Raw genomic sequence first — 26,930 nt, forward strand, 5'->3', positions numbered from 1 at the left:
ATATATATATATATATATTTTAATATTCTTCTTCTTCTTATAAGTTAGTCGTAAACGTAGAAATGTGCATTTCTTACGTCTCCTAAGTTCTCGTCTGTTAATAAGCATACCTAATGCAATACGTTCCTTTCACGTGTCTCGGAAGCATGCCAAAGTACGAGCTCAATGTCGCGTTTTCGCTCTCGACAGACGGAATTATAATGCACCGAGGCGATGGATTCGCCAAGCGATTTCTACATGTTCAGAATGAAAGATTAGGCAAAGTAACCGCGCGCATTAGAAGAATAGACGAACGAGAACGTCGAATTTATCACGGGTTTAATCGTTCTTATGTATACAAACTCCTTTAACTATTAGTTAACATACGAATCGATGTGTTTTCAATTCGATCTTCGTAAAAAAGCTAAAACAAGTAATTCAATTGTTCAAATCATGTTCGTAATTAATTAAAAGCGATTACTGTTTCGATTACTATTAGATTAATTATTATTTTTGTGATTAGTATCTTCGAAGATTCTTTACGATTCGTTAAAGGAAAAACAATTCGCGTTAGGGTATAGTTAATCCCTTTTTTTTTTAAACAGAACTATTAATTTATATTATTAGCAATTAATATCGTAACCCAGTTAAACGATATACAGCAATAGAAATATTCCGTTACGTGTTTAATCGAATAAAACGAAAATAATATATATATATATATTTCAAACGTTTCTCTATAATTTCAATTTTATTCCTATGTGTTAAAAGGTTAACATACGTAAACTAAAAAAAAGAAAGAAAGAAAAGGAAAAATCTGTAGACAATTATCTGTCTTATCGAAATATAGAATAATTCTCGTATAAGAATAATACAATATAATCGTGACAAATTTTCTTGTTCTCGTTTTAAATCTTCTTTTTCGCGACTAACTATTTCTCTTACTTTTCTGAATGAGTGAGATTGTCTGCTGAACGACGAGGGTCCGCGTCCGGTCGTCGGTCAACGTCGACAAAGACGTCGAATGAAAGAAGACGGATGTAAAGCAATCAGTTTAAAGAGAGAAAGAAAGAAAGAAAGAAAGAAAGAGACAGAACCGACGAGACCTGAATGCACCTGACTTATCGCGTTACCGAAGCCTCTTTATAAGTCGATCTCGGTGCGTTACGACCTACTTTGCGATTACCATCAACTCGCATTCCCTACAGATCGGTTTAAGTATAACAACACGGTTTAAACTAAACGCTAGTGATGCTGGGGGATATTACTTGATTGACTACTGGGACGTTAGACTAACAATAAACATTCGAAGAATTAAAAGAAAATTTTATGGTTGCGTTTTCTCGTAGCCTTGCTTGCGTGGTTCCCCATTAGACCGTGCCCGGACATAGTTTACCTTTGACGATACAAGATTACTACCGTTAACAACTCATACAACTCTTACTTTCTCGAGTTATTATATCGCTACCTCGGCCGTGGGCGTTAAGCGAATTATTATTATTTTTTTTTCTCTTCTTTTCTTTTTTTTTTTTCTTAAGGCCACACGTATTGTTTCCCAGTTTCTTTCTCTATTTCTCATTACACAATCTCATTCACACGGTATTTTCGAAATCGTAAAAGTGTGATTAATCAGTGTCTAACTAAAGCCTTACGTTTTTTTTTCCTCTTTTTTCTTTTTTTTTTCTTTTTTTATCTTCCACTTATCGACAATAAATGAAAAATAATAAGGAACATTTCTAATTGAAACGTAACGTACGCGATACGTACAATTACATTTGAAGATAATTAAGATTGATTGATCATCATCAGAATGTTTTGTTAGAGTTTAGAATCTGTTTGCTTGCTTATTTTTTTTTTGTTCTTCTTTTCCTAAGAATTTTTCAACGATCTAAGAAAATAATTTAGAACGTATATTAAGGAATCATCGAACTGTTATACACATATCTATATATCTATCTATATATATATATGTGTGTATATATATCACGTCGGAACGGCTTTATACTCGCATCGTCGAACATCATCACGTGTTTATCGAGCTCGAGAAAAGAAATCGTCATACCGTAACGGTTTAATGAAACGCGTGCGATCACGCTGGACCGTTCAGCCGTGTCGTTTCTACTCCTCCTCCTCCTCCTCTTCTTCTTCTGCTACTTTTTTTTCCCCTATACGCCTCACGATCAAATCGTGAACAAAATTCTACGGGATTCACGTTTAAATAAAGTGTAATATGATAACTTAATAATAATTACAGATCGAATATATCGTTTACATGTAATTGTAAATAAATTACGAACGAACGAATTTATTTCATTTATGAAAATAATTGAAGTCGCGTTGTGCAACGAGATATAAACAAAAAATATATAATATAACGAAGATTATTATTTCATTTTGATTTATTTACTTTATCTTAGATTATAATTATAAGAGAGACTGAGAAATGATCAAGAAATCGATCAATTGTTCCTTTTTTTCTTTTATCATATCACACAAATGGGGGGGATTTTATTCGTAATCGTTTAATAATCGATTAATGATTAAGTCAACGTAGAAAATACAAATGGAAAAATTTGATATCAGATATAATATATATCATCGGAAGAAAGGTCCGTTAAAAGAGTTCATAAATAGTGATATAAGCTTTACAAGTTTTCGCCTAACGTTCTTTCCTGGCGGATAAGAGTCAAACGGTTGCATAAATCAGGTGGAATCGACCCACATGCGCAGCCATTCTTCGAAAGCGCGTACTACCACCACCACCATCACTACCACCATCAACAACACCACCACCACCACCACCACCATCATCACCATGGGGATTTAATGTAGCTTGATTTATGTGGCGTGAAACGCGTTGACGTTTCCGAGTGCCGTACCAAGGCGAATCGAAAGCCGAACACAATGTTTTCAGACCGAGCTAAAGCCATTCTTCTCTCTCTCTTGCGTTGAACAGTAAAATTCGTTTTAACGCGATAACTAGCCGTTTCTTTTTTTTTCCCATTATCTTACAAGTAGTTCCTTTTTTTTTTTTTTGTCGTTTTTTATCGTAACATATTTGTTATTCTTTTGAACATGAATATGAAATCAATTTTGATTGCACTTTCGTGAACAAAACAACAAAATATAAGATGAATTATGTTATAATAATTATGAAAAGAATTAAGAAAAAAAATAAAAAAATACCACGCACACATACGCTATATATTGCATCGTATAACATATCAGAGAGAGAGAGAGAGAGAGAGAAAGAGATAAAGTATAATTCATTGCAATTTCCAACTCGCGTGTCAACTCGTAAAGAATCGATACATTGATCTTATAAGACTATCATTTCCCATCGCTAGTTACGAGTAAGAAATGAGGTAGAAATAAAACATATCCTTCTTATCGATCCGTACTATAGCTGGATGGATACTGGTTCACATAGTGTTCGTTCGACCGGTATCGGAATTACCTTTTCCTAGATACGAGTAATCTTACGGGCAGTAACACCTACCCGTTTCCCATACAGAATATATCTGGTTACATTGCTAAACAAAAATAGGATACTTTGCCAATCAGTTAGATGAGATTAGTATGAGAGAGATAGATTGATTGACGTAAGTAGTATTGACACTGTAAACCTTCGTGATCGGTATTATTCAATGTGGAAAATCCGGATTTTCTATCTCTCAATTACTTTTTTTCTTTTTTTTTTTTTTTATTTATTTATTTATTTATAAAAATAATATATGATTTTTTTTTAGATTTACCCTCTTTCATCGAGAAAGAACTGGATTTAATAATTATCTTATCGTATACATAAATCTTTCCATACTTTATATAATGAAAAAAGAAGAAAATAAAAAAAGGAAAGTAACTTTTTCCATACATTTAAATACTTTAATCCCAGTTTACGAACTATTTATAATTGCATTTCTATAATTAAACGCGTTTTCTTTTTACATTCCATAATCTTAACGTATATATTTATCGATTGATAGGCTTTAAAACTGGTCATTCATAGACTACTAAACTAAAATTAGACTTGTTCGTTCAAATAGATATTATTAAAATAATATTATTTCTCAATATTCAATATATTTTATTTTGTTTTTCAATATTATTTTTTTTTTTAAATCCTTTTGATATTATCAAAGAATTCAAGTTGAAATATACCAATATTTTCTATAAATCCGTTCATAACCGATAACTAAATCTGTTAACGAAATCCTACTATTTTCTAAACTTCATCGTAACACACTTTTCTTATCCTATCCCATTGTCTTATCCTTCTGAATTTGATAAATCACTCTTGTAATTTTTAACATTATACTTGCTTATAGTAATCTTACAAGGCACGATATAACACGTTAAATAAATTTAATTGATTTATCTCAAGAATACAGTTACGTTTGCGGTTTTTTTTTTTTTTTTGATTTTACGAATCATCGTAAAAAGGATACGTTGTTTGTTGTATCCCTTTCAGAGAAATCTTTTTTTTTCTTTTTTTTTAAATTGTTTTACGTCGAATACGTAGAAAACGGATACACTTGCGGATTTCGTTGGGAATGTGGCGCGGAGGTAAGGGAAAAGAAAAGAAAAAAAAAAGAAAAGAAAAAGAAAAAAAGGGCAGGAGGGTAGACCGGGTTCTGCACGTTGTCACCGAATTCTGGTTTCGCATACCGGGTCATCGACGTCTTCGGAGTCGCGTTTGCTCATTCGATCGAGTTCCCCCCTTTCTCCCTGGTCCCCTTGGCCCCCTTGTCCCCCTCCTCCACCCCTCCACCCCATCCTCCAGGAAAGTTCATCTCAAAAAGAGAGATACCTTCGTTCCTTTCTCTTTTTTTAACGCGTTCCTCCTTTTTTTGATAATTTGTCGTGCTAGCACCGATCCCCCGAAAAAAGGGGGCCCCCAAAGGGGCCCGTGTCTTTCTACTCGTCCTCCCAGGACCCCATTTCTCCCGCAGGCCTCGTTCTCTCTTCTTTCGCTTTTTAATCATCCCTCGAGGGTTTCGACGAGCGTGCCATCTTCTTGCTACTGTCTCGTCTTCTCGTCGTTCGAATAAAAAAAGTACAAGAAATTCGAGTGAAAAGAAAAGAAAAAAAAAATGAGAAAGGCCCAAAACGAGGTGGGGATGGGGGTGGGAGCTCGTTTCCCCTTTTTGCGGGTTGAAGTAAAGAGTAAGATGGGAATCAGAGTACGGAGTGTCGCGTTACCATTGCGAATATTTTATATTTGTGGTTTAATTGTATAATAAAAAAGACAAGAAAAAACAAAATAAAAGGATCAGGGGGAAAAAATAAATATAAAAGGAAAAGAGAGATATATCCTTACAATTCTATTCGATATTTTTCAAATAAGAAAATTCGTTTAATCTTATTACGTACGGATGATTAGAAATAATAGTTGTATGAAACGTATAGGAACACAAAAAAAAAGGAAAATGCGAATATTTTATATTCGTGGTTTAATTGTATAATAAAAAAGACAAGAAAAACAAAATAAAAGGGTCAGGGGGCAAAAATAATAAATAAAAAAGGAAAAGAGAGATATATCCTTACAATTCTATTCGATATTTTTCAAATAAGAAAATTCGTTTAATCTGATAAGTACGAATGATTAGAAATAATAGTTGTATGAAACGTATAGGAAAAAAAAAAGGGAAAAAGTGCAACGATTTCACCAATCAAAGTTACTAATTTAAGTAATTGCGGGTTAGATAAAGTTGTGGATCGAATCGTGATTGAAATTCACGAAGGCTTTTCTTTTGAATCCGGTTATCACTTTGGAACAAGGATTGTGTTAAACGTTTGCTTTGCGTGTGGGTGGGTGGGGATGGTAGTCGACGGACAGCTTCTCATAGACGATGAAAGGAAGAAAACTTACAATTAGTTAAATTCTCACGTATATTTTGTTGTAATCGGCCAGGTCGAGTGTTAAAAATTCAACAGACGATAAATAGAATTTCTATTTATTATCTCGAAGAAATAAGATTTCTTACCATGATGATGATGATGATGATGATTATGATGACGATAATAATAGGAAAGAAATAACGAAGATGAAATTTTTCGCATTTAAATCGTTTGATTATCGTCTTACTTCGTGTTATATTTTCTTCGATATCTTAAAACACGAAAAGGTACTTTCATTTCTTTATTATATGTATCAGTTTGAATCTTTTTTTTTTTGTTTTTTTTTTTTATAGATATAATATATTAAAATATGACTTTTTTTTTAAGTTAGTGTTAGTAACATTTTCTAGTTAGTGCAAAGGCCAGACATTATTATTTCGAAGAAAACGATACATATCTCTTGATACTTGTTTCTATACAACTTTAAAGAAAGTTTATATCGTAGTACGGTAAGACGAGTTAGAATCGTATCTGTGAACTTCCATCTTCGATATAGGTGCGTCTACGCTATATGGTGAAAAAGGAAATCGAAGTTTTGTTGGTAACAGTAAGAAATGCATTTCTGTATAGATAGAAGAAGAAGAAGAAGAAGAAAAAGAAAAAAAAGAAATCTCGATCGACGAGAAGAACGTATGAAAAAGAATAAGAAAATAAAAACAAAAAGAAAGAAAAATCAGATAAAAAGGTGCCAATTTTGAACGTTATCGCGTGCCATATTTCGCGAAGATAGAATTTTATTTGATTTCTCCCTTTTTTTCTCTTCCCCCATATACCACAATCCTTTCATTAGGTTTTCGTCAACTATTTTATTTCGTAAAAAATGTGAGAAACATCTAATAAGATTCTAAGCATGAGATTAAATATAACAACACACACATATATCCAGTATCATTTTGATGTATGTGTAATATACAAAGGTATAAACACAAAAGGTGTGTAAGAACATAGGTACAAAGAGAAATAAAGAAATCAAATAAAATAAAAAAAAATCAGATAAAATAAAACAAAAAGGTAGAGGAATGAACGGTTAAAGCGTGTGCCTTGTTGACGGTCAAGGTAGAACTGGGCCGTGATCTCGTGTTACTCGACGGTACATGCGTGTGTTGTCTCCCACATGGGGTTCTCTCGGTCGTTCGACAAAAAGTGACACGCATTTCAGTAGAAGAATGAGACAAGCAAAAGGTAGAAAAGAACTTAGGGAACAAATTTAGTAGGAAACGATGAAATGAAATGAAATGAAATGAAAGGAAATGAAAGGAAAGGAAAGAAATAAAGAAATAAGACAACAGGGAATAAAATGAACCAACCAATCAACACCACTACACTTGGATTTGATATTCCTTCTAATGACGTCCTCTGTTCGTTCTAGCGTGAAGACCAAATAGAAAATCGTGTTGCCGGCGCGAATCGATCCTCGACCTCACTCATATTCTCTATTCCTCTTTTTCTATCTATCCATCCATCCATCCATCCATCCATTTCTCTTCTATCTTTCTTTCTCTGGTTGGTGTGCGCAACCCGTCAAGATATTCCACCGATACCAAAGTCATTCGAGATCGGCTGGACCGTGGACCGTTAAGTCCAGTTTGCCAAGAAGAACCTAAAGAAACTGTTCCACTCTTCTACATGCTTCGAATAGTGTTCCGATAGGAAGGAGGCCTCTCTCTGGGGCAAGGTCAAGAAGCAAACAGTAGAAAACTGTCACCGTTTGCTCTGCTCTTCCACTGTTCTCTTCTGTTATTTTATTCTTTCCTCTTTTCTATTCTCATATTTTTTTCTATCTGTTAATTTACTCGTTGTAACATCCAACTGGTTGGAATACAAAAAAGATGCTCTCTCGCGCATGACCTACTACTACTGATCGCGGATTTTATTATCTTTCTCAGTCTGTTATATTCTTAGAAAATTTGTAGGACCCTTTCGAACGATCATTAACCCTTTCCCATTACAAATTATATTTCAATTTTGTACCGATTCCTGATGCTTTTGAAATTTTTACTTTATATTCAAATAATAATATATATATATATATATATATAATTATGTACTCTAAAATATATATATAATTATGTACTCTTGTTTTATTTATACTATCGTATTTTGTAATATCCGAGTGTAGGTATATTTCTTGAAATAAAAATTGATGTCATAAGAGTGCAAAGGTTTAACTTCGACTATTCGTTTAAGAGTTCTTTAAAGAATCGAAATAATTCGCGAAGATTTCGACGATAATATTCACGCTCGAGATGATACTGAAAGAGTTTCGGAGATTTCGATGACGAATCAGCGAGAAAGAGAAAGAGAGATAGAGAGAGTTTTATTACACCTTTCCTACCAACGTTTCTTTTCCTTCTTCTCTTCTTCTCTTTCCTTTCCTTTTTTTTTCTCTTTTTCTATCGTATTAAACCTTCCTTTAGTCATTCAGAACACGTGTCGTTTCTTGAACGTGAGAAAATTTCTTAACGAATCGTTAGCCAGTCGTCTAAAAGTGCGAACACACACCGCAAGGACGTTGATCCGCGTAGTGGAACTCGGAAAAACTTTCTTTATCTTTTCTCTTTAGTATTACAATTTAAATAGAACGAACGATTTAAAGATGATAAGATAAATCGAAAATTCATTCATGTAGAATATATAAATTTATTGGTTTTTTTTTTGATTAGTTAAAATAGAAAAGAAAAGAAAAAAAATATGTAAAGATGAAAAATATATATAAATAAAAATCTAATATATCTCAATCGACGAAATATTTCTAAGATTTGATGAACATTTTCTTGCAAGTAGCAAATAGGTGCTCTGCTACCGTTCATCTTCCATCGGTCGATCTCTCGTGTAGTAGTCGTCTTCTTCTCGGCGATTAGCGTTGCAAGGCAATTCCATGACCGTTATACGACCGCATCGTTTATGACGGAATCATTTGCGATGAAAAATGACAGAAGAGAGAACAATGACGATAGATAGAAAGAGAGAAAGGGAAAGAAAGAAGAGTCATGTAACGCGTTGATTAATTAACTTTCCACCGACTAACTTAGATTGATCTTATAGATGATATTAAAAAAAAAAAAACAAAGAAATTGTTCATTTAAAAAATAGATAAAACATTATTATATTATTATATTAATATATATTTATATATTATATATAAGGTGTTTAGGATCAAATTGTATTGTAATATGTTAAGTTTTATTGAAATGTATGACTCTGTAAAAAAGATAATATGTATTGACACGTGAACTAAATGATCAAGGTAAAAAATTAGAATTTATTGTAATGTTTTATATTTATTAACAAGTCATAATAAAATTTTTAGTTGCTGATGAAGTCCCCAGTAAGGGACGAAACGTACAACTAGTTCAAAATAAATTGTTCATCAGATTTATTAACCGTCTATAATTCCCTTTGAGACTTATATATTAATATATTTTTTGGACAAGAATATTGATAATTAAATTATTATATTATATTTATTTGCAATCGTATAATTGTCTGAAAAATTTGATTTTGTTTGTTTGTTTGTTTAACGAGAAACAACGTAAAGGGGGGTAGGGGGGTGTGTGGAAGAAGTGAAACGGTTGTTCGTGGAAATGATAGAAAAACAAGTTGTTCAATCTTCGAATGACTTTTTCTTATACGATCATTAATCGCGGATAAATGTTAACGAAGAGAAAATAGGATGGTTCGATTTGTAGAATGGAATAAATGCGATAGGACGGGAACGTGGGATACCGTAAATGGTCAAGGCGCCTTCCTTTTCCCCATTGTACGTCATAGCTCTCTTGAGCTTGTAATACGGGGTCGTAGTTGGTTCTCTAAGGTGCCGGTTAATGAATCGGCCAACCAACTTGTCCACGATAGAACAAATTGCATTCACGACGAGATACGAGAGACAAGGTAGGTACAATAAGGCGCCTCCTAAAGTTCCCTATATAACCTGTTATACAATTTCGAATAAATTCACGATCAATCGTAATTAAGGATGTGTTCGACGTGTGTGTGTGTGTGACGCGTCGAATTAATTAATCTCTAGTGGAATGAAATGACTCGTTCATTTTTCACGATTTCAAATTTCCTCTCTATGGATTAAACGTTGATTATGTATATTATTACGTGTTGTTTTTTTTTCTTTTCTTTTCTTTTGTGTTTTATTCGAATAAAAAACAAAGGGAAAAATTATCTTTGCGAATTTGATATCGACACTTAAACGAGATATAAATCGTAATTAATTTTAATATTAATTTTCAATTGAAAGTACTTAACACTGTTCTTTCTATTTTTTTACATCGATAAATTCTAGGGTGTATCTAAATTTTGTTGTTGATAATAATAAATAAAACATTTTGCGTTAAGCTAAATCGAAATACGTATCTCGTAAAACGATGACAACATTTTGATCATACGTATAGAATATCAGATTAATTCGTCTAACGAATTAATCAAGGTTCCTGGCAAATCTTGTAATTCATTTTTACTCACGCTAGTGGAATGAGAATAGAAATTTATACGAGACAGGAATTAGTCGGATTACAGGGGTAAAGATAAACCCGAAAAATTTCGTAGGAAACTTCTTAGGATGCTGGAAACCAAAGTCTTAGAGAGTGCTAAGACTTCAAGATTTGTACTCTCTCTCTCTTTCTCTCTCTCTATCTATCTATCTGTCTCTTTCTTTTTCTCTCTTTCTGCTCGCTTGCACATTCTACTATTCCCCTTAATCATCCGTCCGTTTCCTCCGGGCTTTGTTACGCCCGCTTATTAAACGGAGCAAGGTGCATTGCCACTCGACGTACCAGGAAGGACATAAATTAAATTACCTGAGGGTTAAAAGTACTACTAGCACCTAGGACGAGTTAGAAAGGTACGAGGTTCGTAAACTCGGAAGCACAAGTGATTTCACACGTAATCGTAAGAAAGTATTGTGTTACCTAAATAATTAGTATTATCATTTATTTTCGAAATATATATCACTAAAAATTTAATTGATCTCTTGTCAAATTTCCCCAAATCTAATTATTCTAATTAAATTATTTCCTAAAGATATTAGAAAAATTGATAGAAATATCTTCTCTTGTTAGATGAGAATTGTGTCATTCTCGATAAATAAAATATAAAATACGGAATTACGTGTAATATTATATTTCTTACTTCGAATTAAAAAATCTAATAGATTTTATTCTCGAGAGAGAGAGAACAATTATTTTCCTATATATTTTATTATACGATACTCGCGGAACTATTATAAACGTTGGTTTATTCGATTGAATATTTTTCTGTGTTAGTTTATTTTTCTTATAAAACAAAATCAACATTTTTTTGATCCCCTGTTAGCCAAATACGCGTGACACAATCGTAGGGTGTAATAATTTTCCACTATCTACGTGAACAAATTATTGATATATATATATATATTTTTGTCCTACGTATTATCGTGCGAATTTTTTTGTTCTCCCCGTGAATTACGAGACAATTCCCGTTTTTCATAGTCGTGACGAACGCGATTTGTTCGTTCGCGTTGATAGCAAACAAAACTAAACTCTCTCTCTCTCTCTCTTTCTCTCTCTTGTTCGTACCATCTTGCAGAGACTCAACTCGAACGGGCTTCATCAATCTTTTATTTTTTTTTATTTTTTTTATTTTTTTTTTTTATATTTTATTTTCTTCCTCTTCCTTTCCCCCTGTGCGTGCTTTCTCTATCGGGGTGACGGTTGGGAGGGGGGGGTCTCTTTCTCTCGACGATTAAAACGCTGATCGATCGGTCGATCCATCAATCTCGTAAATCGCAGGAAAGTGCACGACTTTTTAGATAATGGAAAATTTATCCTTATCCGCGAGTTTAGTTTACGAGTTATATATACGAGATGGTTATAAATATTCATAGGAGAAACCAACGATTCCTATATACATATATATACACACACACACACACACATATATATATATATATATATATATATATATATATATATATCTATAATATTTTTTTCTTCTTCGTTTTACGTTAGTCCAATGTTCAAGGAGTGAATTTGAAGCTAAAGGACCGTTCTAGGGAGCCTTAATATTTCAACGAAAAGAAAAAAAAAAAAAAAGAAAAGGAAAGATTGATCGATGAAAAAAGAATGAATAGAAGTAAGTATAGTGAAAAGAGACTTTCATATCATAGTAGGACAAAGTAATGGATTAATAAATGAATTAATCAATCAGCCCGAGTACCCACATCTCAATCGATCAAAATCCAAATCGTAAATTAAATTCCTTTTAATCCGAGATTAATAATAATTAATAATGTGATTAGGAATTAAATGAGGAGATAGGAGACGAATGTTATTTACGTTTAATTTCAAATACACACAGTGATAGGGGAATATATAATATAATATAATCCGTGTTTAATTAATTATTAATTATGATTGAAATTCATTCTTCACTGAGATGTATTAGTGTTATGCGTCACACAGACTCGGATCGGGTGGGGGGCAAGTAAGGGGAGAAGTTAAAAGGAGGAAGAGGAGGAGAGAATGAGTATGTTTAATGCTACGTGGATGTGTAGAAGAATGCAAAAAGCGAGAGGAGTCCTTTTTGTTGCGATAAGCGCGAAATCGAGCCACCGTACCGATATCCCGTTGCACGAGCCTAGAAAAAAATAAGAAGAAGAAAGCAAAAAGAAATAGAAGAAGAAGAAGAAGAAGAAGAAGAAGAAGAAGAAGAAGAAGAAGAAGAAGAGGAAGAGAAGAGGAGGAGAACTTTTCTCGACCCGTTCGAAATGGGTACGTGCCAAGAAGAAGAAGAAGAAGAAGAAGAAGAAGAAGCAAGTTTTAGATCGATATAGTACCAGCAATCAGGCCTCGTACCTACGTTCTTACCTGTAACACGGCGCCGCATGAGTTAGATATTATTAACCTAATGCTTGTGTGTACATCCATGTAGTAATTAACGTACTAATCGCGTCGTTGATTCACCTGGACGTTAACAATAAATTTCATCGTCGATTATGAAGTATTTGAATATATTTCGTGTAATCATTAAAAAATGACATATTATATTTCTAATATCGTTAGAATATATTTATCCTTTATAATTTATATTTTAAATAAATTGCGTGTGTTTAATCGAATCTTTCGTAAATCTTATATTTTTTTTCGTTAAATATCGGAATAATAAAGTAGTAGAAAAACGAGGAGAAAGGGGGGAGTTTTATGATTTTTTTTTTCTTTTGTTTTGTTTTTTTTTTACGATTCTCACGGGCGTCTAACGGTTTTAACCGAAGAAACGTAGACGTGCATAGCGAATGTAATTCGAAATTAGAAGCGGCACGAACGTGGAAGGATTTTCGCGTAAACGAGGAAGCTGGGATGGATCATCGTGAATCCATACGAAAGAACGGGATAAGATCGAGGAATATATTGGTAAACTCGGTAAAGTATTATAATATCGTATGAAAGTTAGGGTAGATAATCGAAGAAGAGAGAGAGAGAGGGAAAAAGAAATAAATTGAAGAAAAAGGAAGAAAGAGTGTTAACTTGTTGCACCAGAAAAGTGTCTATTGTCCTACGAAATATTAATGCAAATAAAAAACAAAAAGAATATATAAAAAAAATAATGAAAATCAAATATATAGAAGTACAATTTATTAAAACAAATATTTAATAATAAAATATAATATATTGTGTGTTTTTTTATATGTGTGAAATAGTATTATTAATAATTATACAATATATTAAGAAGATGATATATAGAGTAATATCAAAGAAAATAGATGAACGCACAGAGATAGAAAATAAGATACATATAAATTAGTTCGACGATGTATCTATCCATGCTACTGACTGATACGCGAATGTGAACGTTATTAACGCATTATTAATAACCTCTAGATAGAGATAAGTATTACGGAAGTATGAAAACGGTAATGGATAATTGGAAACTGGGAGGAGGAGGAGGAGGAGGAGGAGGAGGAGGGAGGATCAACGGTGGCGCGTAAAGAACCGAAAGAGATTAACGTGATAGTTGGGTTAGCAGCGATTGTACGAACATAAGTCACGTTCGATGTATTTTACGGTATTTACGAGCAACTCACGAATCAAGTTGAAATCACAGTAGTGCGACAAAGAGAAAAGAAAGAGAAGAGAAAGAGAAAGAGAGAGAAAGAGATGACTGGGTTTCTTCGAGATGCCGTTCAGAAGCCGAGATTGTTCGTTCGGATAAAAAAAAAAAAAAAGGAAAGGAAAAAGAAAGAAGAAAAAAAAAGGAATAAGAAAAAGAAGAATGAAAGAAGAAGAGGAACGGGAGAAAGAGATCGAGGAGTTCATCGTTCGACCCTTCCCTGACTTCTCGCCCTTAACGAGATGAGTCACGTGCATTCATTCGAGAGAAAGAAAGAAAGAGAGAGAAAGAGAGAGAGAGAGAGAGAATACAAGTGTTGGTCATCGTTATAGTTATCTTCATAGTCATCTAATTTGATGATAATAAAACGACCGCGCGCGGTAGGAATATAATAATAATAATAATAATAATAAATAAAAGAAAGCGTAAAATATATTATAGATTATAGTCGTTAAATAGATGAATACCTGGGGGAGGAATAGACCTCTGGGATCGGGTCCTGATCCGCGATTGGTCCGTTTCGCGTGATCACTTCATCCGCGATCGCCACGAATTTCGTTTGCCTTTATGCTGCTCGAGAATTCGTTATCCAAGCGAGTAGTAATCCCTTCGACGATGCCAACAATAACAACAACAACAACAACAACAACGACGACGACGATTTGGCTTACGTACTCTGATATCCCCATTTTGTGATTTTGTTCCTTTTTTTAAATCAAATTATTATCGATCCTTGCTTAACGCGTTCAAACTTTCTCATCCTTTACAAAATCAAATCAAATCGATAAGCTTTGGACTTATTTTGTATGGTTTTTTTTTTATTGTTGTTGTTGTTGTTCTTCTTCTTCTTTTTCTTCTTCTTAATCGTATATAATCGCACGATCGAATGTATAATTCAATTGCGTGTTCGTGTGTATGTTTTTTTCTCTTTTCTTTCTTTTTGAAACCGTAAAATCACTTTAGTTTTTTTTTTTTGTCGAATGTAATGAAATGAAATGAGAAAATGACGATGACGATTGGGAGTAAAATGAAAAGGATGATTAAAAGGAAAAGAGAAAAAAATTGGGTTTAAGTGGGGAAAGAGTTTGTTACATTGAAACAAGTTGTGTGTGTTTTGCGGGAGGTTAATGAAGAATGGGGATTCTCGATCGAGAAAGACGATCTATCTGGTGTCGCGGATATTCAGTAAGTTGAGTGGTTTAAGATTTAGCCGTGACGAACGCCGGGCTAGCACTGAACGGCTTAACCGGTATACAACCACTGACCATCACCATCGCAGCCATCGTGGCTCTCTCCTTCTTGATCTCTCTTTCTCTTTCTCTCTCTCTATATCTATCTCTTTCTTTCTTTCTTTCTCTCCTTTCTCCCTACTCACTCGACGCATTCTCTTCTACACCGCTAACTGCTATCTCGTCGCTCGTCCTTCTTCCAGGACGTATCCTAACTCTTCTCGGTGACTTTGGATATTCAAGGCCACCGGAAGAAGACCCTTACAAAAATCTTGACAACCATTCTTTCTTTCTCTCTCTAATGAATCTAGGTGATCGTCATCGAAACAATAATATTTCTTTACCCCTTACTTTTCGTTGCATCGAATTATTAACTTTATTTCAATCCAAAATTTTGGTATAATGTTAATAGTTCACATTGTGTGTTACAGAATTTAATTATTATTAAATTTCTTACTAACGTAATATTTATTTCAATAATTCGAGAATAATGATTAAGATTAGTGTTTAGAGCAAAAGTTATCGACTTTTCCTCCGTTCATCTTCGGTGCCGTTCTTGCGAATCGTTGTTGCGCGTCGAGTCGCGTAAGAAGCAAGAATGTTGGCACGATGAACGACGAACGAGGAACGAGGAAGAAGGAGATAAAAGAAAACTATAGTTTAACGTTAGATGAGAGAACGAGGAGGAGGAGGAGGAAGAGGAGGAGGAGGAGGAGGCTGACGAACGAGTAGAAAAGAGTGAGAGAGAGAGAGAGAGAGAGAGAAAATAGAAAACGAACGACCGTCGTCGGCCCGTGACGCGATTAACGACGAAATTATTTCCACTAATTACGAACCGTTGCGAGAGCACCAGCACCAGTAACTGCAACTGCAACTGCAGCAGCAGCAGCAGCAACTGCAACAGCCGTTTCTATCTTCTCTTAAGTTTCACGATTATTTCTTTTTGTTTCATAGGGTTTATAATACTTTGAACCAAGAGGACAGGATAAATCATCGTGATCTTCTTCTTCTTCTTCTTCTTCTTCTTCTCTCTTTATCGAATACCAGAAAAATGTTCTTTTTATTCTTTTTCTTGTTGTTGTTTTATTCAATCGACTCGTAATAATACTTTTGCCCTTGTTTTTTATTTTTTTTATTTCTTTCCCTTGTTTCCTTTCTTTCCTGAGATCTCGGAACATTAATTATATCAGGTTAATTAAAAATATATACTCTCTCTCTCCGATCACTTACTTATTTTTGTTAAATACAAAGTATACGATATTTCTTATTATTTTTTTTCTTTCTTTTGTTCTTCTTCTTTTTATTTTTATTTTTTTTTCATTACAGGATCCGATCGCACGGCACATTACGTGGAATTTCCAATGGTATGCCACGTACGCGATGACACGTACAACGAACGAGGTGGATACCGAACGATAAATGCAATGCGATTAACGGCCCCCTTATCCCTCTCTACCCCCATCTCCTCTCCCCCTTTTAGCGAAAACTCTTAAGAAGATCTTACTCTTGGGGGAGAATGTTTATAATGCGAAAAAAGATCGAAAAATAAACCGGACCTCGAAAATAAGAGATAAGAGAATTCGGGAAGTCAAAGGGGGTCCCGACCGGGTGGGGTGATGTGGGGTATAGGGGGAGGTTTGAGGGGTTAAAAAAAGAAAGATCGATCCGAGGAGATAAAATACCGTTTAGAATGCAATTCCACGTGTCCCTCGTAAATTCGACAACTCTTCGAGATCTTCGATTAATGGTTGCGATGCAAAATCCTTGGTTGCATCCTTCTCGTCGTCGTCGTCCTCGTCGTCGTCTTCGTCGTCGTCGTTTGCAATCGCCGATATCAACAACGACTTATACGATTCCTTAATACGGCGACGAGCAGAGGAGAGAAATCAAGATAGAAACACAAAGTATATATAAGCGTTGCAATACGCACGAGCAACGGGGTCTTTTACCTAATGTTTATTCATTTGTTTTAATTAACCGAGTCTACTAAGAGGCAACACTGAGTTAAGCCTTTTCTAACTGGCCGGTTGTGTGTGGCGCTATAAAAAGAAATAAAAAAGAAAAAAAAAAGAAGAAAAAGAAAAAAAGAAAAAAGAAATAAAAAGGAAGAAGGTGGAAAATAACTGTAAAATTAACACGAATTATCGTCTCTCGGAAGTTCAGTGCCGAACGTTTTTATCGTAGTTCCAAAGTAACAAATTTACAATTGCATTCTATAGTCTGTGTAACTATATTCGATATATAATTCTTATTAGATACAATATTTTTTCTTTTTTTTTTTACTTTCATGTTACGAAGAAGTAAATTAGGACATTAGGTAGAAAATCTCTATCTTAGCAAATATTTTTTCTCAAGGATAACATGTAAATTTCGACTACTTGGTATTCAGATCGCAAAGTGTTTACTTACCCGGGTATTTCGAGTTTTCTTCTTTTTAAAGTATTCATTAATTCCTTTGAAATATCTCTTTGGTTAATAGAATTAGAAATGATCTCTCTCTCTCTCTCTAATAAAGATTTATAATTTAATATTATAAGATAATGTGATCACATTAAATCATTATGACGATAAATAATTAAATACGATTATTATTACGTTTAAGAATAAATATAATTGTTATGGAAATTATATATTCAAATTAATTTCTACGGTTAATTGGATTTATTAAAATATAACGATTATTTGATGTATTACGAAAAGAAAAAAAAAAAAAAAAGAAGAAAAATATTCGAAGTATCTAGTCGTCTAAAATGAAATCGGTTCCACTTTAGTATAGTAAAAGGGTAGCGTGTTGATTAAGCGGAAAGGCGATGTTTCTAAAACGATCCTGGCACGTGCTCTTCTCTAGTTCCACTTTGGTGCAATTAACGGAAGTGCAGCTTGAAGATGGGACTGCTCTTACACGAACAAACGAGCAACTCGCGTAGATGGAAACGCAAAAAGAAAGAGTGAGAGAGAGAGAGAGAGAGAGAGACAGAGATCGTAAGTGTAGCTATGATTGCAATCATTACTATAGTAGATTGCAAATGCGACTGTTTTAGTCTGATCGATTAATTAACTGGTCTTAGTGTTGTTACAACACATCTAAATAACAATGATAATTTATATATTTCACTCGTTAAATAATTATCTTACAAATAGAATTGATATTAATTGATTCGAATCAATTGTATATAATTGCGTGGTATAAATCTAATATTAAAAAATATATTATTATTATAAATTTTATATTTATATATTACGAGGAATTATTTTAATATTAAAAAATAATTTTAATATATTAAATTTTATATTTATATGTGTGTACGAGACACGAATATAATTATAATATTATTTATTATATATGTGAAATTATTTTAATATTTAATTTATATATGTGAAACGAAATGAAATGAACAATTATTGAATTATTGGTTACAATCATCAATCTCTTTATTTATCATCGCACACAACGATTTTCCGATTATCGAGGAGTTATAACAAAAAAATGGATACTCGTGCAAAGAGATCGATTTGCCTTCTTATTTTTCGTACGATATTTACCGAGTAAACATTGGTATTGACTTTGTAGTCGAGTGTGAGGCTACGGTTGGAAGAGTTCGTTGGAGAATGATCGTTCATTGAACGGACGCTCTCGAAACCATGCTGGGTAAAGTACTACCTCGAACTTGATTTTTCATTTTCTTTTTCTACCATTCTTTCTTTCTTTCTTTCTTTCTTTCTATCTTTTTTTCAACTGAAGCACGTCTCGTTTTACTTTTTCTTCTCTCTCTATTAATAGATATAATAAAATCTTAAACATTATATTATTGTACTTTTAAAAGAAAATTATAGAAAGATGAAAGTGTTTCGACTAATTTTCTTTTATTTTGTTTTTTGTTTTTCATGTTTCTTACAACGAAAAAAGATCACGGCAACGTAAAAAATATTTGATATTATATTTTGATTGTTTAGCAAATGGGATATCTTCATTGTATTGAATTTACGTAAAGGGTTCGAAACTTTTGATGTTGCAGTGTAAGTTTTTTTTTACGACGAAAAAAGGATTAACAGTAATATTGAAAAAAAACACACAAGGAAAAAGAGAAAAGCGAGATATTACGATACGATCATCGATCTATCGATGAATGTAGGAATGTTAGCGGATCCCTAGTTTTAAAAGAAAAAGAACGGCACACGTAATGACACAGTATTTTTCCCCCCCGTCTTTTCGCATAAATCTTTAAAATTATATATCTTACGAGATAATAATCATTCTTCTTCACTTATACATTATTAAAAAGAAAAATTAGTTTTCAACCCCTTGAACGTAAAGAAAAATAAATTCCTAAACAAGGCACGTGATTTTGTACGAAATTATATTCGATTATACCAAACAAAAATATCTAATGATTAATACAATTATCCGAATTATCTCGTACTCGAAAATGTCTAAAATTAAATAGAATCTTCGAGCAAATTGTCGAGCAAAAATTATCGAGTTTGACGTTTAATTTACGCGAAAATTTCGTTCGAATTTCTAAAAAGTGAACGTGCACATTAAACCGTGAGAAATATTTTTACCCTTAATCTAAGGTTCCGATAATTTCTCGATGATTTTGATAATTTGACGATCTTAAGATCATCTCATTAGTCAATTTAATAATAATAATAACAACAATATAATAACAATAATAATAATAATAATAATAATTACTGAACTGTTAATACCGTTTCAATTTCTGTTATCGCGTAACCCGAAGTCCGCCTATTTAGTTTTTCTCATTTGTTTTATAATAAAAGATCATAATCATATCGCGATAGTGTACCCGGTCACCGACCGGGTTCGTACCGATAATAGTCTTAAGCCAACTCGTACATACCGTGACCGTGCTTACGTATTTAGTATTGCAACCAACGAGTGTACCGTACCACGTTCGTCCCATAAACGCGCGCGAGATTTTCCTATACAAATCATATTCTCCTCTCGCATAATCCCTCTTTCTCTCTCTCTCTCTCTTTCTCACACTGTTGGTGTAGTCAAAGAAGGCAAAAACCCGTTTCACGGAAAGATTATCTTTACCTCGTAAAGATTAATTAAGTGTCTCCCCCTCTATCTTCGAGATGCATTTTTTTTAATTTATATATATTTAAAAAAAGAAAAAAAAGAAAGAAATAAAAAATTAAATAAAAAATAAATTAAAACGAACAACAAAAATTAACCCCTCACAATTTTTATATCGTTATTTTTTCTCTTTCTCTCTTATAATTCTCTGTCTACTCGAACGAATTTAGGTAAGATCGTGATTTCATTTTCTAGAAAGAGGAGCAAAGGGGAGGGATACATTCCCCACCCCACCCCCTTTTTTTCTTACGTGTATTCACGGGCCAAATTTCAATGAGCACCCAAAGGCAGACTTTACGTAGACTTGGACCCCGTAATTAACGCGGCGAGTACACGAGTTAAGCTCCGGGGCACAATACATCAACGTGTCCGAGTGATTACGATGCCTTCCTTTGGTACAGTATTCTCATTCCGAGTTGGGCCCTATCGCGAATTAAATCTTACTCTCGTTCGGTTTAGCCCACAAAAAAATATAAGAGGATCCACACACCGTCCTCGTCGTCGTCGTTGTCGTCCTTCGTCCTTCGACAGGCTTGTTTTTCCTTCTCCTCCTTCTCATCCCCCCCCTCATCCCCCTGCCCTTCCCCCTTCTCTTCCTCCTCTTCGTCGTCGTAGTACGTGGCTTTTTTATCCGACGAATTTTTTTAAAGACATGTCCGCCTAATCGAGTGAAAGTATACTTCTTCGAGTATAATCTTTTATCTGTCGATTATTTCCCCCCCCCCCTCTCCCTCCCACTGCATCTTTCTCCTTCTGTCGCTCTCTCTTTCTCTTGTGTTAGATCGAAAGAGAAAACATTGATGGAATTCATTGAGGAAAACGGATAAGGGAAGAAACGATGATTCATGGGAAAAACTCTAACGTGTATTTCTTTTTTTTTTTCTCAATAATTTTGTTGTGATTTTTAACCTAATTCCTTTCTATATATATAATAGAGATGTTTTATTCGATGAAAAGAGGGGAATAGAAAAAGGAAAAGAAGAAATAATTGTTTTTCCGTACAAGTATTCTCGATTTGGATCAAATCCAATGAGGGAATTCCATAGGAGTATGCGCAAAAATAATACAACGTTATAAAAGAAAACAACTAAAAACCAAGCAACATGATTTTTGTCATCGAATTTGACGAAATAAATAATAATATTAATAAATATAGAAAAAAATATATAAAGGTGTTATCATTGTTACTTTAATTATTTTTGTTTTTCTTATCAGATTAATGATTTTGAAAATTGAATACTTATGTAATGTATATATATATGTGTGGCAATTTAAGTTGAAATAACACAGGTATAACTATAAGTTTTACTATACCGTACACGAGTTAATACAAGTAACCGGGGGAGTTTAAAGTCGTTTACAGTTACCGTTAATCGATGTCTCCTAACATTACGTTTTACTCTTACCAATCTTACTCAACGAAAGTCTAAGGAGGGACTATGACTACGACTACGAAGTAGGAGAAGTAAAGAGAGAGAAAGAGAGAGAGAGAGAGATAAAGAGAGTAAACTAGCTCTCCACTCGAGATAAACGTTCTACCGAACGAGCAATTACCGACTCGCGTATACGTCCTATGCCATCGAGTTAATAACTCACGTTTTAAGAGCTAAACAGAAAGAGCAAAAGAATGAAAAATAAAGAAAGAGAAATAAAGAGAAAGAGAGAGAAAAAGAGAGAGAGAGAGATTTTCGACTTGGCAAGTCTAATTGCTTCCGAGTAAGTTCTTCTTCTTTTTCTTTTCTTCTTTCTTCTTACAAAAGATTCCTATGATCGATAGAATTTTTGTCCCATTTCATTTCAGCAATATCGATTTATCGAAGAATGAGAATCCTTGGGAATTGTTTCAAAGTAACATTACCGAATTCGCATACCTATATCGGGTTAGAATCAAAGTTTTGGTATTATTAACAATTTATTATTATTATTTCACTTTTTTGCATATAAAGTAATTTTATTGACTTGAATAAAATATTGCATTGTGATGGAACAACACAATAAACGCCTGAACTTTTTATTCACTCTAATAATATCATTTAGACAAAATTATATGTATATTAGAATACATATTTATAAATTGATAATAACGACATAGAATTGCGATAATATTATATAATATACCAAAATAGTATATCATTACAATATTATAAACTAGATATTATTATATTAATATACGAATAGAATTGCTATAATATTTGTTCGAGTATAGAGGGGTAGGGAGTTTAGTAAAGTGGATAAATTCGACGATTCTTATTTCAGAGAAATTATCGTTCGAAAATTTATTATTATATATATTTTTGTGTGTGTCACATGTTCTCTTAAAAATAGTAACTCCATAATAAGTATAAAGTAATTTCGTTATTTCGGTATCGTTCGAATGTTTGAAAATATTCGTCAAAATAGTCCGTTATACCCTAGAGGGGTTTTATCCCGGACCGTTTTAAAAGGTCGAGAAACATAGTAGAGAAGCATAGCTTGCTAGCTAGCTAGCAAACCTCCCGTCGTTAGCATTGTGCTTTTAGAATGACAATAGAAGAACATGTTGGGTGCATCGAGAATCGTGACCGTGGACGTAGCATGTAGGTTGGAGCGTGCTCTAGGAAGCACCAAGGCTGGTCAGAATATCGCGTCCATAGGTGTACACCACCTTCTGTTTCTCTTCTACCTTTTATTATTATTCTTATAAGTCATATAATAAAATAAGACTTTAACAAAGAATGATATTGTAATGCGGAAGAGAGAGAAGAACGTTCAAAAAGTTCATTGTCATTGGGGTTGACTAAGAAAAAAAGAAATAAAAACACACACACACACACAGACAGATATACACAGAAGTGTCTGATGATGCATCCCTATGATGCATCACGATGATTTAAATTCTATGCAGTATGTGAGTGAACAATTTGGTGTCGTGGTTACATTTTTTTTTTTTTTTTTTATTTATTATACCGATCCCTGTCGTAATATAAAACGGTCCCGTAATAAGTCGACGATCTCGTGGTGGTCGGCAAAAATGATTGGGCAGAAAAAACAAAACTTATATGAATGATTACGGTTTGAATCAGAGTTTTGGGAAGGTTTTTATTCGAAGTAGAAGTCATCCACCGGACTACTACTACTCCTATTCGTCACTGTCAATGAAGATAGAAGTCAACGTACGGGAGATAGAGCAAGGAGATCACTTTCGAAATGGTCTCGTTTCTAACTAACTTAACGACGAGACACGCGAACAACACTTTGGAATATCACGCAATTATTTTCATACAATCTTTTCAAGCTCTCGATTTTCTTTTTTATCTCGTCTCAACTATAAAATCATTTTACAAAACGGATTAAGATATTATATACCTATGTGTATGTGTGTGTTTGTTTGTATACTATCATTAATTTATCGATGATAAATGAAATACGAACGGTTACTTTTTTTTCTGTTTACTACAATTTTACACGGTGTTACAATATTACGTATTATTCTTTATTTTTTTTTCAGCGTACAATTATAAAGAACACGTGGAAGTTGTGTCGCACGATTCTCATCGGGTCACGTAACGAACGAGTTATATTATACTAGGAAGAGAATAAGAAAATTTGTAACTTCGGTTGGGGGTAGGAGGGGATGGGAGTTTGTCTGCTTACTTCCGGCAATTTATTTTTATTTATTTACATTTTTTTTTTATTTTTGAAATAATTAAAACACTAATTTTGTATTCCAACGCGAGGATAATTTTAAATAAGTTTAATGAGAACAGCGGTGCGAACGTGTATTATCAAAAGATTATTTAGAAACACGTTGTTGTTTTCATATTCTACAATAGTTTTAAAAGTAAAAGGAGAGTTTGTTAGTTGGAAGCAGCCCTATCTAATATGAGCGTGTCGTATCTACTCAGGGTTAATTTGGTGAAAGTACTGAATTATGAGTAAAAAGATGAAACAGAGAGAGAAACAGAAAGAGAAAGAAAGACAGGAAAATAAGGTCTCGTAACAGTCGTCATTATCGGCGTTGAATGGACACTAGTTGTGTCGTTATATATGCTTGACGAAACTCAACGCCATCGAGATTAAAATCTAAGTAAGTTAAAAAAAAAAAGTATATGTAGAAGTAGAAATAAAAATAGAAATAGAAGAAGAAGAAGAAGAAGAAAATAGACGAACGGCTTCGCTAACTCCCATTAGAATCGAGCCACTCTTAGGCATGTGGCTCGTTAGTTCCGTTTAGATGATCTTATCGCCTACGATGCTGATTTTCTTTAATTAGTCGTCGGGCAGGTGCAATTAAAGCCGCCTCTATTGTGCGACGTTGATTAATGAAATACCCGGATAAACGGATACGGAGCAAAAGCTGAACCGATTTTAACGTTCTTTCGTTTGTTCGTTCGTTTCGTTTGTTCGTTCGTTTCGTTTATTCGTTTCGTTCGTTCGTTCTCTCTTTCTACGCCGATTTATAAATTTACGCACGATTTTCATTTTGAAAAGTATGAAAGTTTAAATATATATATGTATATTTGATAATATCAAATATTATATTGTCTACATTTTTTCTAGAATTATTTTTCTTTTTATCCTTTTTTTTTTCTTTTTACCTGCGACCTCTTTTGCACATTTTCTTGTTAATAGATTTATCCCGCAAATAAAGAAACATAAATAAATGTTCGCGGATATTTTTTTCTTTTTTCTTTTTATTCTTATTCGAATAATTCGATTAAAGCTTCTATTTGTAGATACTAATGACGAGTATTACTACTACTATTCACGGATCGTGAAAGTAAAAGAAGATAAGGAAAAGTAGACGGCATATTTATTCGTATGTCGTTACTGTATTATTATTATTATTAATATTATTATTATTATTATTATCAGATACTTCAATTTGTTTCGATGATGCATACCATCTGATCACTCGATTTGATTTTATTTCTAATATAAATTATCTTTTCTTTTGCTTAAAGAAGAGGATTATTCAAATTGTGGCTTTGAACGAAATGAAAATAAGAATTATTAGAATAAATTTAATGACCCCCCGACAGACTGTCTCTTCCTCTAATAAAATAGAATTAAAAGATTGGACCGTAAGATTTATATCCGTCGTGTAAGAGATAATCTGTTAAAAATAAAATTAAATGAAAAAGAAAGGATACAAATAAAAATGGTTCCTAGTTTGAACCAGTAGTGAAGAATCTTGAATCAATAAAAATAGATAAATACCAGTTTCCGAAGCACGTTATATCGATATAATAACTAAACTTTGTGTTTAAATTAATTACACGTATGTATATTCATTCATACATGTGTATGTACACGTATATATATACATATAACATTTGTTAACGTATTCTCATTGGTTATTTAAATGCATCGTAACGAAAGGATGAACGGATGTTACCAAGAACGACGTAGACAGACAGACAGACAGATAGACAGATAGACAAACGCGTTTTCCTTTATGATGATCAATTTTAATTGCATGAAATTTCCGTTTTGCCAGCTCAGTACGTTTGTCAGCTTTCGCTTCTATCTCTCTTTCGATATCCTCGCGTCATTTTAACTTATATTACTCGCGATCGACATCACGAAGAAGAAGAAGAAGAAGAGGAAGAAGAAAACCGTTTCGGAGTCAGTGAAAGTTATCTGTCGAACGTAACGAAAGAAAGAGAGAGAAATAGTAAGCGTGAACTCTCAACGTGCTTTCCGTGCATGACACACGACCAGAGTGTGATTCACCATTTCTCATTACGAATTCTCTTTTAGATATTCCGAAGAGGATTAATTTTGTTTTAAAAAATTGTGTTTTCAAGATAAACGCTTTCACACGCTTTCTTTGTCTTTATTTTTTTCTTTTTTTTTCTATTCCTATAGGCTATTAATTTCAATCAATTTGTAAATCTTTCATTTCGCGTTCCTGTTTTTTTTTCTTCCTTTTTTTTTCTTTTTATACAACGAAGAAAGTTTCCATTTTAGAAATAAGAATAGATGATTAGAATCATGTTTACGTACGTGTAGGAAAATTATTATCGAGACTGAACAATTTAACGATAATAAATACCTCGTGAGAGATAGAGATTCGTGAGAAAATTTAGATTCTATGTTAAAAATTGTAGAAATAACCTTCTGGGGGGGGAGGGTGGGGGTTAAATAATATCCGCGAACTAAACTTGGTCGATTTCTCTTCGACGAAAAGATATTTTATCTAACCAGTAATGAGATTTCGTCTCTCGCGTGATCATCCTTATTCACGTTGACTCTAGTGAAAACTTTGCGTGTCGATCGAAATGTTCATTTCTTTTTTTATTTTTTTTTTTTTCAGTAATAATCATAGAGAGAGGATTCCTTTTGAAATAGTTAAAAAAAATCTATGAAATATATTCTCATTTGTGTGTGTAAAATTTTATCTAAGAGAAGTAGGCCAATTTCTAATAAAAATCTTAAAATCATTTTAATACATTTGTATATATTCATTCATTTTTATTCGTATAATAATATTTTGACTAAACTGTTATATTTAATTCATTTTCTTATATCTGTATAATGACTACTACCTGTATAATTTAAAATAACTCGTTCAAAGAAATGTATCATATATCCTAATAAGTTTTAAATAAAGAAACACACATTAAATATCTCTTCGTTCA

The 26,930-nt window shown here is 33.2% G+C and overlaps 1 protein-coding gene across 4 annotated transcripts in view; it reads right to left on the reverse strand.

The window, feature by feature from the left end:
* Positions 1-26,930, reverse strand: part of LOC106788321 (serine proteinase stubble-like) — a 41,718-nt gene that overhangs the window by 8,097 nt on the left and 6,691 nt on the right. The window contains exon 1 of one of the 4 annotated variants that reach the window (XM_014751485.1): positions 14,442-14,689. The exons of the other annotated variants lie outside the window; for them this stretch is intronic. The gene's annotated coding sequence lies outside the window, so the exon portion shown is untranslated. Of the gene's footprint in view, positions 1-14,441; positions 14,690-26,930 lie in introns of those variants that run through there. 4 annotated transcript variants of the gene reach the window in all.

This window comes from Polistes canadensis, unplaced genomic scaffold (genome assembly GCF_001313835.1).
Source record: "Polistes canadensis isolate GaletaPanama2010 unplaced genomic scaffold, ASM131383v1 scaffold_134, whole genome shotgun sequence".
In the NCBI taxonomy this organism is placed as follows: domain Eukaryota; kingdom Metazoa; phylum Arthropoda; class Insecta; order Hymenoptera; family Vespidae; genus Polistes; species Polistes canadensis.